Source organism: Thermobia domestica, chromosome 10, assembly GCF_964235325.1.
Source record: "Thermobia domestica chromosome 10, izTheDome1.hap1.1, whole genome shotgun sequence".
In the NCBI taxonomy this organism is placed as follows: Eukaryota; Metazoa; Arthropoda; class Insecta; order Zygentoma; family Lepismatidae; genus Thermobia; species Thermobia domestica.
This window is the reverse complement of record NC_137463.1, coordinates 154,943,115-154,962,832: the sequence shown is the minus strand read 5'-3', so window position 1 is coordinate 154,962,832 and position 19,718 is coordinate 154,943,115. Positions and strand designations below refer to the sequence as shown.

General features: G+C 35.7%; 1 non-coding gene across 1 annotated transcript; it reads right to left on the bottom strand.

The window, feature by feature from the left end:
• Nucleotides 1–729: 729 nt before the first annotated feature.
• On the bottom strand, nucleotides 730–801 carry TRNAD-GUC (transfer RNA aspartic acid (anticodon GUC)). The gene has a single exon. It is a non-coding gene; the product is annotated as a tRNA-Asp (tRNA).
• Between the last annotated feature and the right edge of the window lie 18,917 nt (nucleotides 802–19,718).

Genomic DNA, 19,718 nt, shown 5'->3' with positions numbered 1-19,718 from the left:
TTTACTTATTATTGTTTCCGACTGTACACGAAAGATCACAATACGGTACTTACCATAAATTGATGCATGAAGATGCTTTAGCTGTTATTTGATGTTGCTGATTCAGGAGTTTCTTCACTAATCCAGGGTCCAAGAGAGTTAAAAAAAAAACAAAAAACTCTTTTCATGTTAGTTTTACATACTGTGTTGGGAAACAGATTTTGTAAGAAAAAAATGCATAAGATAATTTAATACGTGCTAAGATGAAGAACTATTAAAATGTTTTGTTCAAATAACTTGGCCTAAGGGACAAGATAAACAAACGAACAAGGCCTCTTAATTGTTTAAAGAGAGATAAAGTGGGGAATATAAGGAGAAAATCCAGGCTGGCTAAGGGAGGACGGAAGCAGCCAAAGAGTCAATGTGGGTGAAAGGACACCTAACATTCATGTAAGACCTTTTTCTCTTTGTAAAATCTTAGTTGGAGAAGAATCTGAGCCAAGTATGGTCTCTCGTGTATAATATTTTGTAGTTACTAAATTTACTTTATTTCAATGTAATTTTATTGTGTTTTTGCATTTTCATATAATCTCTCTCAGTGTTAATAAAGTTTGCTTACTTAAGTATTCCTCCAGGTTCTTTTACTTACTTCCACAGAGAAGAGATAAGAACCATTATTTTTGAATTGACAGGTAGTGGATACTCATCACTACCGATATTATAACATTCTTACATTTTTATTAATCATGGCTCCCCGGCGGGGAATCGAACCCCGGTCTCCCGCGTGACAGGCGGGGATACTAACCACTATACTACCGAGGACTGAGTCATGCCATATTCTTGTGTTCATGGAAATTGTGATGTAGTGTAGAACATCGTTATACTGTGATACAGTGAGATGTTGTGACTGTGAATTGTGATTCCTATTCTCGTTTATTCCTTGACGAATTCCTTTTTTTTTATTTTAAAAAAAACATGATTCACATTATTTTGAATCTAATACATTCTGTGACAATGTTAAGTGGCTTACTGCCAGGACAGATTTTTGCAAGAAAAAGGATAAGACCGACACACACAAAAAGGTGTTGTTCGAGTTATGTACTGATAAAGTGGGGGGAATGTGTTGGGAAACAGATTTTGTAAGAAAAAAATGCATAAGATAATTTAATACGTGCTAAGATGAAGAACTATTAAAATGTTTTGTTCAAATAACTTGGCCTAAGGGACAAGATAAACAAACGAACAAGGCCTCTTAATTGTTTAAAGAGAGATAAAGTGGGGAATATAAGGAGAAAATCCAGGCTGGCTAAGGGAGGACGGAAGCAGCCAAAGAGTCAATGTGGGTGAAAGGACACCTAACATTCATGTAAGACCTTTTTCTCTTTGTAAAATCTTAGTTGGAGAAGAATCTGAGCCAAGTATGGTCTCTCGTGTATAATATTTTGTAGTTACTAAATTTACTTTATTTCAATGTAATTTTATTGTGTTTTTGCATTTTCATATAATCTCTCTCAGTGTTAATAAAGTTTGCTTACTTAAGTATTCCTCCAGGTTCTTTTACTTACTTCCACAGAGAAGAGATAAGAACCATTGTTTTTGAATTGACAGGTAGTGGATACTCATCACTACCGATATTATAACATTCTTACATTTTTATTAATCAATACCTATCTTGACTCCCTTTTTCTCATTATTGTGAAACAACGCGCTATTTGAATCACTTGAAACGAAAAGAAGAGAATTTATACTCTCCAACTTTCTGCACTCATTTTCCTTCAGGGAAGAGATTTTTATTGGTCCATCCTCTTAGCACCGAATTCCGATTTACTTTAATTTCTGCATAGGTAGATACATTGGCGAAACTCCGGGGGGATAAGTCCCCTTCAATCTTGGAACTGAGGGGGACTGTCCCCCCAATAATTCGATTTGAAATGTGTTTTGGGGAAAATATGATTATTTGTGCCCGATTACAACAAAGGAAAGTGAGAAGAAATTTATGTCCTCTCAGAATAGCCTCAAATCTGCCCCTGCAGGTCTCCCAATGTTGAAGACAATTAGTGATGCGCACGAGACGAATCGAGACAGGAATTTCCTGACAAAATTCGAGTAAAGGCACGGCTTTTCCAATAGAAAAATATACGTTTTTCGAGTCGAGACATCACTTTGACAGAACATTTTCGAGACGAGACAGCCACAAATCTTGTCTCGTGCGCATCCCTAAAGACAATTCTAGTTTTCTGATACTCCACAGCATTGTTTTTCAACTTCATAAACATTTTAAACATCTTAAAAAATTGCTAACGGTCTTATCCGTCACTTCCCCCCCCCCCTATGTTCAATACAGATTTGCGTCGCTGGGTAGATAACCGAATGTTTCCCCTGGTAGGTGGCAATTTATCATTGTTACTTTCTCAAATTTATCTCACTTTTATAGCTCCGTTAGTAAAGTCGATCAAACGTTAAAAATTGTTGATCATACCTGATCAAACGAAGATTAAACGATTGGCATAAGAAAAGATCGAATCGGAGGTGAAATGGGGCTGGCCCCCAATTTTGTAACCCTTATATCTCTGTTAGTATACTTGATCAAACGTTGAAAATTGTTGATCGAAGCTGATCAAATGATCATCAAACGATTGGCGACGAAAAATTTCGAATCGGAAGTGAAGGGCTAGCGTGTAATTAGCCCCAACCTACTAAAAAAAAAAAAAAAAAAACATATATTTATTTTAGTAACGCTCATTAAACGTTAAAAATTGTTGATCATACCTGATCAAACGATGATCAAACGATTACCATAACAAAAGATCGAATCGGAGGTGAAGGGAGGGCTGGCTCCCCATTTTGTAACCCTAAAATCTCTGTTAGTATACTTGATCAAACGTTGGGAATTGTTGATCAAACCTGATCAAACGATGGTCAAACGATTGGCGTCGAAATATTTCGAATCGCAGGGAAGGAGGGGCTAGCGTGTAGTTAGCTCCCCTACTAAAAGTAGCTTATATTTACCTTAGTAACACTGATCAAACGTTAAAAATTGTTGATCATACCTGATCAAACGATGATCAAACGTTTGAGATAAGAAAAGGTCGAATCGGAAGAAGGGGGGCTGGCCCCCCATTTTGGAACCATTGTATCTCTGTTAGTATAGTTGATCAAACGTTGAAAACTGTTGATCAAACCTGATCAAACGATGATCAAACGATTGACATCAAAAAATTTCGAATCTGACGTGAAGGGGGGGCTAGCGTGTAGTTAGCCCCCCTACTAAATATCGCTTATATTTCTGTTAGTAAAGCTGATCAAACGTTAAAAATTGTTGATCATACCTGATCAAACGATGATCAAACGTTTGACATAAGAAAAAGTCGAATCGGAGGTGAAGGGGGGGCTGGCCCCCTTTTTTGGAACCCTTATATCTCTGTTACTAAAGTTGATCAAACGTTGAAAATTGTTGATCAAACCTGATCAAACGATGATCAAACAATTGACATCAAAAAATTTCGAATCTGACGTGAAGGGAGCGCTAGCGTGTAGTTAGCCCCCCCTACTAAATATCGCTTATATTTCTGTTAGTAAAGCTGATCAAACGTTAAAAATTGTTGATCATACCTGATCAAACGATGATCAAACGATTGACATAAAAATAATTTTAAATTTAGCATGAGGGGGGCTAACTGCACGCAGGTCACAATAGTGCCGGCCCACTTCGCAACTAGTTACGTGTTTCAAGCTCATATTTCATATTACTGAATATCTAAATTATTCAGTTCCTCATTTTGCGTGTGTAAGACAGAGATGTGCGTCTAAGCGTAAAAAACGATAGTTTACGTTTACGTGTCAACTATGCGTAGACAATGTAAACAACGTAGACTATGTACAATATGTCAACAACACGCCATTTAATATGGCATCGTGGACAATAAAAGAGCTTTATTTTGTCGTTACCTTGCGAAATTGCGTACAAAATAAAATGGCTAGACCAGCGAATAGTAACTTTCGAATACTTAGTTTCGTCTTGATGAAGGAAAATGAAAAATATTATGCATTTTGTAAAATATGCAAGAAAAAATTGGCAAATACAGCAGATTCAAGACTGAAAGCCCACAGGTGAGAATTAGTTTTGTAAATTTCATTATAAAAGCAGTGCTCGAAGTGGAAAATCTAAGTAAGTGGTATGTGCAGAGCAGAGTAAACATACAGATTAGATAATTCCCTCTACTTTTTATATGTTAGTCGTTTCCCTAATCTTTCCCTGCACCTAAGCAAAACAACTGAATGAGGAAATATGAACAAACGAGCAACGAAATTGTTCCTTACATTTGATAGTGGTTGTTTACATAGTCGACACTGGAAAAGGTGTAATGTAGATTACGTATAGATTACAGTAGACAATCGCGTAGACGTAAAATTATAGTTTACGGCACATCACTGATGTAAGATTCGTACATTTGGAAGCTTCATATTAATAGCAAACTTGATTTGATTCCCTCCCCCATTATTAACGTGAAATAAAGTTTAAAAAGTAAAAATTAATTACATATTAAAACACCAGTCGCGGCTCGAAAATTAAACTGCTCTTGTTTGAAACTAAAAAGAGAATACTCTCTTAACGTATTAATTGTTATATACAACAAATAATTTCCGTAATTTCAAGTGATAAAACTTAAATTTTTAGCCGTGTGACTTCCCTCCCTATGCAACTAACACAGCTCACATTATACACAATATCTTGGAGGTAGTCAGCTTAGGCTGGACTTTTGAATGCAGAATAGCAAAGGTGTCACTAAAACCGCGGCGAGCTGATCATTAAAAATAAATTATCAGTAGATACCTAAGTATATTACACGCTTTATGTGTAATACGTCTTTGTTGAAATCGAAAAATACTGTAGGCCAGCCCTGGCCACGGCGAGCAGATAGTGGAAACTCTCCTCGTGAACGCTCACGAGCATTCTACGAGCAAATACCGTTGTTCGTGCTTCGTGAATCTTCGGGTTTTGTCCTTAGAGGAGCGGAAGTGTTGTCAACCTTGGCGGTAATCACTAGCTTACCAAATTAAAAAAAAGTATGTATGGTAACTGATTGCCATTTAGTGTATTGTGTTTTTTACAATGTGGTAACCGTTAACTATAGACAACACAAACTGGTAACAGCAATCAAATGATAAACTATGTACGTTCCTTTTCTTCTTTTTTCTTTCCTTTTGTTGAAGAAGGATGTGGTGGAACCAAACCATCGCTTACATTTATAAAAATTTGCCAGTTTGCCCAATGGAAAACCAGTTTTAAATATATATATATATATATATATATATATATATATATATATATATATATATATATATTATCAAGTTCTTAATCCGAGTGTGGGTATGTTGTTTCGCTTTTTAGGAAAAGAGATAATCTGTTGATACGAAAAAAAAATACTGTAGCACTTGTTTGTAATTATCTAAGTATTATCTCCAGAAAATTAGCTTATGCATGTATGTGTGTACGAATAGGCTTAGCAAGGGGTTGGTTGTTTAGATTAGAAGCCACTATTACACTATCAATAGGAAGAATAGTATTTCTTACTCCACTTTTAAAGTGGGGCCGCGGTGGCTCAGTGGTAGAACGTTCACATCTGGTGCTCGGGGTCCCGGGTTCGATCCTAGCCCCCGCCAAGTGAACTTTGCGGTGGACAAACACCGTATGCGTGGGTTTTCTCGGGGTTCTCCCTTTTCCTCCCACTTTCTTCATTCTATCATTTCATTCATTACTCATCATCACCGTCTCCTTTAGCCTAACCGGTATAACCGTGGGACGTAAAACCCAAAGATTTCATTTCATTTTTTTCACTTTTAATGTTACTTTGATTGCAAAGAATCAAACAAAATATTAAGAGAGCCAAAGAGATTTTCCATTTTTAAGAGTGACCATTAGTGGGTACCATTAGTTTTTTTTTTTTTTTTTTTAAACAAGGAGTGTCTTTTTAATAAGGAAAAATATATTGTCCCTGGCTAGTTGCTTGCCGGTGGCTTGTTAAAAGTGAAAAAGAATGTTAAATCATATCAACGACTGAAGCTACATGCTTGTCTTTCTTCGATAGTTACTGACTGGTTTTGAAAGTCACGATGTTGTAGGCCTACTGTAACAGCGTAAACTTGGAAGGGAGCGTTCCAACTGAATGATACGAACAATTATTCCCAATGTCTTGAACATGAAACGTGGATTGCACGGATAACGCTTAAAGTGGACTGAACTGCACTGGAATTTCCTTCCGGCAAATTAGTGTTTGGTCGGAACACAGTTCTTCTGTGTAATTGTCTCTTAACAACATTTGAACATTTCTTTTAGATAATAATATCTAACTAACTCTATGGCCTATGGAACCCGAAGGTTCAATGCGGCGTTTACAACATATTTCCACTAACTTCTGTCCTTAGCCAACTGGATCCAGTTTCTACTCTGTACTCTTATTTCTGCAAGATCCATCTTAATATTGTCTTCCCATCTACGTCTAGGTCTTCCTAGTGGTCTTCTTCCAATTGGGTTTTCAGTTAAAATTATGAAAGCGTTTCTAATTTCTTCCATTCTGGCTACACGGAATGGCCACCTGATCCTTCTACACTTAATGACCCTAACAATGTTAAGTGAGCGGTATAAACTATGCAATTCCTCGTTATGAATTTCCTCCAAGCCCCATTTTCATCCGTCTTTGGTCCGAATACTACTACTACTACTACTACTACTACTACTACTACTACTACTACTACTACTACTACTACTACTACTACTAATAATAATAATAATAATAATAATAATAATAATAATACGCATTATTATTATTATTATTATTATTATTATTATTATTATTATTATTATTATTATTATTATTATTATTATTATTATTATTATTATTATTATTATTTTCAACCTCCCGTCGTTCTGCTATCAATCTAGCAACGAAAGGCGTTCACAACTTAGCAAACGTGAAGCGAGTGACAAGTTACAGACCGAGTGCTAATGTAATACAATGTCACGAATTGTGTAAGCAAGCTAAAAAAGGCCTGAAACAATTCGTTTCCGATTTTTGCAGTCGTTTTTACGTCTGTAAGCTGACATGTTTAATATTAGTTTCTTTCTTTCTTTCTTTCTTTTTCATTTGTTAGTTACTTCAACGCTAACTGTAACCTCTATCATGCGTCTTCCTAGATCAAAAAACGTACCAATTTTATTTCCTGCAGTGTTTTCGCGTCACTGCTTTCGAAATGGGGAGGGGGAGAGCACACCTGCACATTTCACGCTTGCGTCTGCTCAATGCTTCAACATCGTGCGAATTTGTGACCAGGCTTGGCCGTAGGTTTTTTACCATCATGTGTGGTTGGCAACACTTATCGGATGCAGTGGAAGGGGCGGAGCTACCAACACCTGTGCTCACCTGTTCTTATCTCCGCTCGTTGTCGCTCACGCTTCGGCTCCGGGAGCCAATTCATGGGCAGGCCTGCTGTAGGCTGACTTTTTTTTATGGTGTTATCCATTCATGGTTCGCGGAAGGAGAGAGCTAGGAGCCCTAAGGAAAGAAGATCCCGCAGAACCAATCGGAGGACCACATAAATATAATTCAAAGGGATCCATTGTTATGACTTTTCGAATAGAGGCATCACTTTTACAGCACATTTTCGAGACGAGACAGTCTTAAATCTTGTCTCTCCTATCTTCTTTAGGGATAAACTTCAACTCTTATTTAAAACAACTCTCTGACGGGACTTACAAATCGACAGCTTAGCGTCAAAGGAAGGTATCAAAAAAACAAACAAAAAAAAAAAAAAAGAGAGAGAGAGAGAGAGAGAGAGAGATAAGAACATCTGACATTATCAGAGCTCGAATGTTTCTCTCTGTGAAATGATTATAAGTCAAACTTCCTTGTAAAAAATGCTTGATCAAATAAAAGCATTTTGGATGATCAAAAAACTAATATCAAATACGAAAAAACAATTTCTTTTTGCGATTCTGAAAAACTAACTTTTTGTAAATACGTTCTTATGACACTAAGCCGTCGAATTATCCTCGATTGTGCTCAGCTCAGTGATTAGGGACTTCCAAAAATTTATTTCTGCACCGGAGATTTCTTACGTCGCTAAGTATATTACAGTAGCGTAGCGTGGTATTCCGAAACGGGGATGCCAAAGTGGGTGACATCCAGAAGTCCTAAAGTGCAGAAGTCCTAAAGTGCAGAAGTCCTAAAAGGCAGAAGCCCTAAAAATATGGGCACTAGACCTAAATTTTAGGACTTCTGCATTTTAGGACTTCTGCACTTTAGGACTTCTGCAGTTTAGGACTTCTGCACTTTAGGACTTCTGCAGTTTAGGACTTCTGCCTCGGTATGATTTTTAGGACTTCTGCCGTTTAGGACTTCTGCCTTTTAGGACTTCTGCCTTTTAGGACTTCTGCCGCGATATGATTTTTAGGACTTGTGCCTTTTAGGACTTGTGCCTTTTAGGACTTCTGCCATTTAGGACTTGTGCCTTTTTCATTCACTTGCTTTAGTTCTGAAATTCGCCACCACCACACGAAATTGGGACGATGCAGCAACTAGTTGGCAATAATGTTACGAACGTATCTAATTCCAACAGTAACAGTTATATTTGTACTACTAAGATTATTATTATCACTATCTGTTCTGCACTTATACACGAATTACATAATACAACCTATTTCATTCTAAGAATTAATTACATAATTAGTTAAGAAATTCGTTTCTTTCGAATGGAGATACGAGAATCCCAAGACAAATTCCTAAAACAAAAATAAATAAATAAATAATAAAAAATGTTTAAAAAGCATATTTTACCAGACTTCTGAAACCAAGCAAACATTCAGAATTGCAATATATACTGTGCGGAGCGTATTTTATTAAGAGTAGGACAAAAATCCACCAAAGTTTACTTAATTAGGACAAAAGCTCACTAGACATTTCACGAGTGAACATTAAATACCAACTGTATACATAAAGAACGCAGTAAATTTAAAATTGAGCAAAGAACATTTATTATGCAATACAGTGGGTGACATTCATAAGTCTTAAACGGCACAAGTCCTAAAAATATAGGCACTAGACCTAAATTTTAGGTCCTGTACCATTTTTGCAGAAATTACTACAAGTCATTTAGGGGTGTAGCCTGCAAATTTTTCTAGGGGAGCATGATTTTTATATATTAAAAGCAAATCAAAAGTTTATTTCCAGATTACGAAAGCTTCAATAAGACAATAAATTTATACATATTACACATGTACACAAATACATAATATTATTATATTTCCAGTTAGTTTCTTTTTGAAATCTGGACCTTGACAGAGCGTAAATTTAAAATCACAGCTTGTGGGAAATGTACGAATCAGGTAGTTATAAGAAATCGGAAACTGTTCATGGAAATCCATTTGTTTGACTGTATTTATCTTCTGTACTCTTATATAAAAGAGTAAAGATGAGTGATTTTTTGGGCATACTACTACAAGTAGAGTCGTTAAATTTTAATTATACAATATAATTTTCTTATGAAAGCAGGACATAAGAAAGAATTTTTGGAAATAAGTATCGTAAAAAGGGTGGGGCAAGATTTTTTTAAAGGGTAATGTATCTCGCAAGTTTCTGAAGCTAGTAAAATGAAACTTGGTATATAATCTTTCCTGTTAAAAAAAACTGAAAATTGAACACATAAAAAGGAAAGAGCAAAGGAAGCACTTTTTTATGTTCGAATTCCCCATTTCTTACTCAGAAAATATGTAAATAAATTAAGGAAGGATTTGTTTAAGCTAGATGCGTGAAACTCGGTATTTGAACTTTTAACTAAAAGTAATAAAATACTATATGTTTCAGCATCTTGAAAATTACACTTCTAAGGGTAGGAGGGTCAATTTCTATAATATTAAAATATCCCACTGCTTATAAGATTTGGGCAGAAAACTCTTTTCCTTTAGGCCTCGGTTCATCCAGTTAAGTAAATGAGAGTACAAAGTGGCTAATTAATTAGGTTCTTTTAATTATTTTAACATGTTGACGTAGTTTAATTCTTTTAAAACTGTATTCTTTCACATTCTATTATAAACATCCTTCATTTGCTGTAACTATTAAACACGTTTAGTAAACATAAAACAGACTAACCCCCGGTCCCGGCCAGGAATGTGTTTTTGGTGTTAAGCCATCATTTGCCGTCCGCAACATAACCTTTGATTTTAACTTCACGTACTCTGAAGACTCAAGTTTCAGAAATGTAGCATATATGAAATATACTACTACTACTTCTACTACTACTACTACCATTACTACTACTGCTACTATACTACTACTACTACTACTACTACTACTACTACTACTATTACTACTACTACTACTACTACTACTACTACTACTACTACTACTACTACTACTACTACTACTACTACTAATAATAATAATAATAATAATAATAATAATATGCACTTCTGAAATACGTATGTATCTATGCGTATTAATTCTTTCATAATCTTGAAAGAAACTTTGGATTTGTTTTTAGTTTGTAAAAATCAAGGCCCTCTAGAATAACTTGCTGGCTACTCCCTGAATGACTATGTATTGGTTTCTGTACACGTATTGTGTTATCACTTGCTAGTCTAGTGTTATTTGTAGAACAAGACAATGGTTCTTATCTTGGAATATTACTAGTTTGGTGTGGTAGTACAGTGATAGAGTGTGACCTATAATTTAATTTCCCTGTAGGGTATGCTATCTGCAATGCAATAAACTGTATATGCTTCTTCTTCCTAACAAGGATGGGCGATAAACTCCTGCAATTCCATTACAAATAAGGACGAAATTATTTTATAAACTACTTGGTGAACCTTTGTTAATATAACGCTATTAGTTCTTACAAACTTTTGTTAATCTTATTTAACAATTGCAAAATGGAATAAGGGAGAAAATATATAATGATGATGATTGTTTCTTTACATAAGATATACATACAACAAAAGGGAATCTGTTGGTCACTACTGCGTATCTGCTAAACCAGGGTCAAACTCTGTGTGTCACAAAAGTTAGTTTAACAGAGTTTAAAAAATATATATTTTGTTTGACTTACAAAGATTATCATATTAGCAAAATGATTTGAAATAACACGCCAGGCATAAGATAAACCTTTGGCTATATCGCTTAGAACTGTTTTAAGAGTGAATCTATCATTTATGCATTAAATTTCATTACTGGCTACTTACACGTTTCGGCCTCGTATTGGAAGTCAGCTTCTCGTGTTCTTTTTATATCCCACGATAACTGTTTTAATTGCACATTAATTATAGGCACTACAATTCACTAGATGCATCACGTCTTTCTCTTCCAAGCCTAGAGTAGCGATCAGGTTTGAGCCCACTACAAACCTCTTTGTGTGGCTACGTAGTCGGGATCGAACTTTTGACCTCTAAAGAGAGCATCAGTGGTAGTCCACAGCAAACCTCTTTGCGTGGCTATATAGAACGGTATGGATCTCAGGACCTCTGAGGTAGGCAACAGTCACAGCCCACAGCAAACTCTTTGCGTGGCTTATGGAGCTGAATAAAACTGAATTGAACTCTGGGCCTCTCTCTTCCAAAATCGAGGCAGCCTGTTAATCAAGAACTCCTCGGCAAACGTGCAGTAGGACCCTCCGAGAAGGACCTCCGTGACCTCAAAACCCGAAGTTTAAATACTCCTTACTGTTCTTGGTTTTTCAGGTCACGAACTACTTTCTGTAACTAAATTTTACTTGGGAAGTTAATTTTTAGCTTGTGTTCCGTGTCTTAATGCAGCCACGGAAACTTTTCCAACGGTTTCTTGTTAACTTGTAGGAAAACACAGCTTTATTTTGTTTAATATTGGAATTTTTTTTTCATTCTCACATTGTATACTGTCCTGATCGTAGGTGATCGTTACATATGTTTATTTTTTCCGCTTATACATCGGGCTTCGGCGGCTCAGTGATAGAGAGTTCACCTCTGGTGCATTGGGCCCGGGTTCGAGCTCGACTCCTGCCATGTGAACTTTGTGGTGGACAAACACCGTGTGCGTGGGTTTCCTCGGGGTTCTTCTGTTCCCTCCCCACTTACTTCATTTTCTTCATTTCTCATCATCACCGTCTCCTTTAGCCTATCCGGCATAACCTTGGGACGTCAAACTCAAAGATTTCATTTCATTTTTACGCTTTTACATATCAACTAGTAATTATACTGAATAACTTAATTGTCCTTTCAATTTTAAATTTATTGAGCTTTTAATGTATACATCGTTTTCGTACATAGAGTGTGTATTTAATGTTTAATCATAAAATATGTATCTAGTAGACTTTTGTTCTAGACACGAAAGCTTTTGGGTGGGTTTTGTCTGCGACCGAATGTATTGCCAGGTGACCATTAAAGTGGAATTTTCTCCATCTTGCTGGCCGCCTATCAAAGCATATCATCAAGAGTCTTACACTGAGAAAAAAATGTATCTAGCGTACTTAAAAAGGTAGGTTACATGCGTAATTCCTGTAGTTTTTGGACTTAACGTACAACAGACGTATAACTGAAAACGCATCTTTTATAATACTTTCCGTATAAGCGTTCCCTCTGTACGTACTTTCCGTAGGAAACAATATAGGTGGCCAGGATCTCACATAAATATGGACGTTTATAACATACAGCTGAGGAATCTAACATAAGTATATGTATGTCATATACGGAAAACTATTAGATATCAGACATCCTGCAATAGCATGATGTAACATCTAAGGACAGTGCCTATGTAGCATACGGATAATATGCTCCGTACTGATTTCTGTAGTAAGCAAGAGGATACCGTATATTTGTACAATGTACCGCTGTCCGGAGAACGGATTTTTCTCAGTGTTAGAGTGGAGACTTTCATATGAGACAAAGATATGTTTCGAGACGAGATGGTATTTGCATCATACCACAGGAGACAGCCTACAATCTCCTCTCGCCTTGTTTCGTGGCAACATTATTAAATTAAGTAACTGTATCTTAGGAAGACTTTAAATGTCAGTAACAGTCGAAAACGTTTAAATAAATGAACAAGTAGTCAATTCCTGACACCTATCGCATTTCGAGCACTGAATGTAGTTATTCACCACCAACAATTACATAAATATTGCCATTAAGATGGAAACGGGAGTATTTTTTTTTCTTTTAATTCCATGAGCGCCTGTAGCGAAAAATATGACATTTATTATATAGTTTATATGAAAAAATAAAAAAAAAGTGTTTGTAATCTACAAAACGATGTTCCTAAGAACGCAAAGAAAAGAAATTATTTTTTAAACAATTACAGTAATTGCCCACACTCTGCTTGAGTCGAATGTATTACTGAACTTCACATCAAGCAATGGAAAGTGTTTTCGAAGCTCGTTTGGTGCAAGACTGCCGTCATGAAATAACTATGTGTTTCGTTTTACCTTCGTATTCTATCACTTCCGATACTTTTGCTGATTTTGCGTTTTATCAATGAATAATTCGTAAGTTGTAGAAAATTGCTCCATTATATAAAGAAAACGAGAGTTTCTACCGTAATAGGGACTCGAATCTACGTCCGTAAAATTGCAAGCATTATGCCTTAAACCCCTTCGCTACTCTGTTAACCTAGTAATGGTTTACAAAAGCCGTGAAATATTAGACTGTCCTTTTACCTTGTCATGAGAAATCATTTAATCACCTCTCGTTGCTATCAATACTTCAATTCAATGTGAAATTTATTCGTACAGTATGAATAGTTTCCTAACAAGTAAATAATGCTTCTGTGTTTAAATTGATGTTTCTATGTTTTCTATTTTTTCCTTTCTTTTCCAAAGAACATCGAATGTACATCACAGAAGCAGAGCATCTAGTGAACCGTATTCTACATAAAAGCTATTCACTTTGGAAAGCTATTTACTATTTGGAATCCCCTCATAATATGCAGTATATTCTTGCGTTATTCTTCTGTCAATTTCTCCGAAGAGGAAAGCGAGAGGTCTTTTCGTTATAAACTCGGTGTTTTTCTGTTCTATCTAAGGACCCTCTAGCACTTTGTAAAAATTATTATAAATATTCTTATCTTTAGGCAGAACGGGAATTCTCGCTCTGCTTAATCTTTGAAGGTACGAATTCTGTACAGGGAGAGATTTCTCCTACGAATGTTTTTCTTCTTAATTGTAAGAGATTCTGTAAGAAGAATAACTATTTTTTCAGGTTTCATCATAAATTTTAAATGTTATTCTACTTGTTCTTCTCGGGAAAATGAGTAAATACAGTTTTGCTATTAGCAGTATTATTCACATCTATTTTAGTAAAAATGAATGTGATTTCTTTAAATATCTGCAGAGAAATGAAAAAATGATTCACTCAGTTGCAAGAAAGTCGTTTGACATTGTAACTGAAACAAACATAAATCAAACTTAATTCGGTCTAATATAAAGTCATTTCAAAACAAAATTTTTCTGTTTTCCAGTAATTCATGCCCAACATGCTAAGGTTAGCAGTAAATAAAAGGTATCACATTTCACATCCCCAAGATATGTTTGGCCATACATTAAACAAATAATCCAAGAGGGTGCATAAGACGGCTCTTATCCCCGATTATCTGACCTTTTGATTTGGTTGAAACTCTATAAAAAAAAACATAATTACAAGTAATTGAAAGTGTTATATTGATACCTGAATTGGTGCTATTTACAAGCTTGTACATTGACAATATAAATATGAGAATAGAAGTATGTTATCGCATATAGTATAGATTTATGTATAGAAGACAAATAAGCTGATAAGGTGATACCGAAAAAGAAGTTGTGATGTACAGGAGTAAGACTCTTTCTTAAGGTACTCCTTATGCGTTCTCTTGCATTGCTTACTTAATATGTGGCCAAACATCTCTTGAGGATGTGAACTGTGACACATTTTGTGTATTGAGAGCCTTAGCATGTTGGAAATGAACTTTGGAAAATTGAATAAAATTTTGATGTGAAATGACTTGATATTAGGCCGCATTAGGTATGTTTTATGTTCGTTTAAGTCACAATGTCAGACGGCTTTCCTGCAACTGAATCAATCGATTTTCCATTTCCCTGCAGGTGTTATAAAATTACATTCATTTGTACTAAAGTGATGTGAATAACACTGCTAATGACAGAACTGTATCCTAGTCATTTTTTCGGAAAAGAACAAGTAGAATAACATCTAAAATTTATGATGAAACTTGAAGATATGGTTATTCTTCTTACAGACTTTGTTAGAATTACTAAACAGATGATTATGAATGCAGGACAAAATCCAAGAGGATAAGACCTTGAAAATTCTGACAAAATGAACTAAAATCAAGGGACAGAATCATAGGCGCAGCCTAATAGAAGGATGATTATTCTTTTCTGCAACTGTCACACATCTTTGACAGAGGGAGGGGTGAAGAAGACTACAATTGATGGATGATATAAAAACAGAAAAATCGTACGTGAAGAGAAAGAAGTTAGTAGAAGACCGTGGAGCATGGAAGCTTCTCGTTGTAGCAACTGACCAGCCAATAATGGGAGAATACCTATGATGATGATGATGTCATGCACCTAAAATGTTACATGTAATTCTTCACTTTATTGAAGTAACCTGTTTAAAATACTGAAAACTCGATAAAACACGTAAGACAGTTGTACAGAAGTGTTCAAATTATTAGACTTACCCTCGAAAAATGCGAAATTGATGTTGCAGTCCTAATTTCGGAGTTCTTGAACGTGTAATGTAATTGTTTAAACCACCAATATAGGATTCTTCGTTTGTTTACTGTAGACTTGAAGTGGTGATATCACCGTTGAACAGCAGATGGCATTAGTAGAGGGGAGAGAGTTCTGAAAGTGGTATTCAGCTTAGACAGCTGTTGTGATTTCGAACAAGTTACAATCTGAAGTATTGTGTCGTAAGCGGTTACGACATTCAAAGCGTTCAACAGTTCGTATGGGTCAGTTAGAAGTGATCTTGACGTGTTTTGTGTATTAATCTTTTATTCTATGAAGTCCTGTAATCGCGGCATAATTTGAAAAGCCAGAGACCTTTCTTCCCGTAAAGTGGAAGTTGTCAAAACACTTCTGGTGAAAGGAAGATATACACGACAAATTGCTATTAGAGTTGGGGTAGGGCAAAAATTTGTGAGTAAAATCTCCGTTGCGATGAGCAAGAAGCAAATGTGTCAGCAAAATAGGCTTTGGAACAGTGGGTGAGATCCAAAGCTATTGCTAAGAGGTATCAAAAAACTAAAAAAGATTGGCTCTGGGAAACAGAAACGCAACTTCTAGAGACTTAAACATTAAAATGGCTGAGTATGGTGTAGACATTTAGCCTGAAAATGTTCGAAGGGTTCTTTGTGTTAAGGGTATAAAAGCACTCAAGGCAAGAAAGAAAGCAAAAATTACTCCAATCATTACAAAGAAGCGCCTCGAATGGGCACGTGGCAAAGAACATTGGACTGCTGATGATTGGAGAATAGGAGTTTCAGTGATGAATCATATCTTCGTGTCTGATGAATGTTCAGAATATGTGCGACTAGTGTTGCAAAGGTCTAGAAAAAACAAAAAGGAAATTTTGGGTAAAAAACAGTTTTTTTTACCGTTTTTCCCGAACCTGAAAAAAACGAAAAAATTGGGAAAAATTGAAATATTCGAATGTTTCACACATTATGCTTTTAAAATGAAAACAACACTATTTTATATTTATTGCTTTACAGTTAAGATCATTGAGTAGTTATGTTTCTTGTATTAGAATAGGGAAATTTAATGGCAATAAATATTTACACCATTCCTTTAAAGTTAGCACCGTGATAGAATGGAGTTATGGCTACAAAAAATTCTGAAATATAATCGAAGTTAGATTAAATAATATAGACGCATTTAAATTATCTTAAGTAATCTTATAAAGTTACCGTTTCATGGCAGGGAAGTGTTAAAATAACAGGGCCAGAATCATTTTAGTTAATACCAGTATGTTAAAATCAAATTTCTATTTTATGGATACACGTATCTTCCTTGTGCTGTGTGAATTTTTGTAAATTTTGAACCCATTAGAAAAAATCTTTTGTTCGGAAATATTGGCAAAACCCGGATAATGTAATTTAAAAACTATTTATTCGCCTGATGCTAATCTTATTTGCTGTAACGTGTCTGCAGCATCTATACATACAACGTATTTCGCTAGCAGAAAAAATAGTTAAAGCAACATCTTTTAATTTTACTTTTTAGTTTTCTGATAAAAAATACCTCTTTATTATTTGTATACTTTTCGAAGAACTCAAAAAGAGAAAGGATTTTCTTTACATATACACACATACACCGCATAAGTGCGTAAATTTGAGCAGCGACAAATATATTAAAGAATTTAACATGTGAAACTTCCGTTCGTTATTCTTAAAGACTAGCAGAATACCCGTTCTTCATACGGGGAGAATAGTTTCATTTTCGGTATAAGGAGCATCAACACTGTCACCAGTGAACTTAGGGACCCCAAAACTATGAGTTTGACACTAGTATCAGTCATTTTCACTTACTATTACACGTCATCCTCTCCCTTTAGGAGTAATAATGGGGGCTGAATTTGGATGTAAACGGCATCGGAAGTGTCACTGTTCATCTCAGCCTCCCAGAAAAGTATGGATTCGACACTGATATCGACAATTTTCGACCATTTTTATATACCCACATCTTCTCCCGCCACAAGTTGCGGTGCTGAATTTGGATTTAAATGTCATCGGAAGTGTCACTGTTCATCTCAGGACCCCAAAAACCATGAATTCAACACTAGTATCGATCATTTTGGATCATATATATATCCGCCTCCAAGTTGCGGGGATGCATTTGGATTTAAAGTGCATCGGAAGTGTTACTGTTCATTTCACCGACTGTAAAAACTATGGATTCGACACTAATATCGGTCATTTTCGATCATTTTTATGTATCTCTCCGCCTCCAAGTTGCGGAGATGAATTTGGATGTAAACGGCATCGGAAGTATTACTGTTCATCAAAGCAACCCCAAAAACGATGTATTCGACTATAATATCGGTCACACACACACACACACACACACACACATATATATATATATATATATATATATATATATATATACTATTTCATATATATGTATATACCCCTCTCCTCTGTCCCCAGGTCACGGCGCTTAATTTGGGTTTAAACGGCATTAGAAGTGTCACTGCTCACCTCAGCAACCCCAAAAACTATAGATTCAACACTAATATCAGTCATTTTCGATCATTTTTTTATATATCACCCCCTTCCCCCTCCCTAAAGTTTCGGCGTTGAATTTGGATTTAAACTGCATCGGAAATGTTACTGTTCATCTCAGTGGCCCTGAAAACTATGGATTCACACTAATATCGATTATTTTCCAACATTTTAATATACCTCCCCCTCCCTCAATTTGCGGGGACAAATTAAAATTTTTTAAACAGCATCGAAAGTGTCACTGTTCACCTCAGCGACCCCAAAAACTATGGATTCACACTAATATCAATTGTTTTGCATCATTTTTATGTACCTCCCTCAATTTGCGGGAGTAAATTTGAATTTAAACGGCATCGAAAGTGTAACTGTTCATCTCAGCGACCGCAAAAACTATGGATTCGACACTTATAGCGGTCATTTTCGATCATTTTATACATCTTCCTCTCCTTCCCCCAAGTTGCAGTGCTGAATTAGAATTTAAGCTTTATCGGAGATGTCAGTGTTCATCTCAGCAACCCCGAAAACTATGGGTTCGACACTAAGATCGATAATTTTTAATATATATCCGCACTTCCTTTCTCCAAGTTGCACCTTCAAAGTGAAATGATAAAACCATCTCAGGCCCGAACCTCATCTATGCTGAAAGTTTTTGTCGAGATCAGTCTGGTGGTTCAAGTGTTAGTTACATTCTAGTGTTAGTTATATATAGTTACATTCTTTCATTTCTAGTCTAGTTAGTTACATTCTAGTATACTTTCATTTATATATATGTTTATAAAAAACTCAGCTATTGCTTCTGCACTATTTCAATGGTTCGTACTTTAAGACATCCCTTCCTCAACCATGGTTGCGGAATTGATTAAACGTAATGTTCTTGTATTAAATAAATGTATTTTAAATATATATTTCTCATTAATTTCAATTAAGTTGCTTTTCAAAGATTCTCTAAAATTTCAGTGACGCACTATGGGCTATAAGCCATTAACTTCTATGGCCACCCTGCTACAAACTACAGACTTAAATATTCGATAAAGCATTTCAGTACTAAGTAGTTGCCACAATACCAATATGAACGTATTTAATTCCAACGGTAACAACTATGTTAGTAACACTAAAATTATTATTAATAATGATAACGAGTAAGGGTTTAGGATGTTTCGGTGTAGGACGTTTCGGTGTAGCATGTTTCGCTGTAGGATGTTTCGGTGTACGGATGTTTCGGTGTACGGACGCTACGGTGTAAGGACGGTTCGGTGTAAGGACACTTGCTGTAAAGAACGTTTCGGTGTATAGCCTAATATTTGATTGCATTAATCATATGCTTGTAATGAACAGGCATGAAGTGTCATAGTGTGGCCACTCTGGAATAGTGTAAACTGATTAACATTGTTATTGAGTCTCATTGTTATTGAGACAGGATGATAATACAACACCAATCCATTCGCAACAATAATTTCTATTCAGAGATGTCCATAGGCGAGTTTTATAGAATAA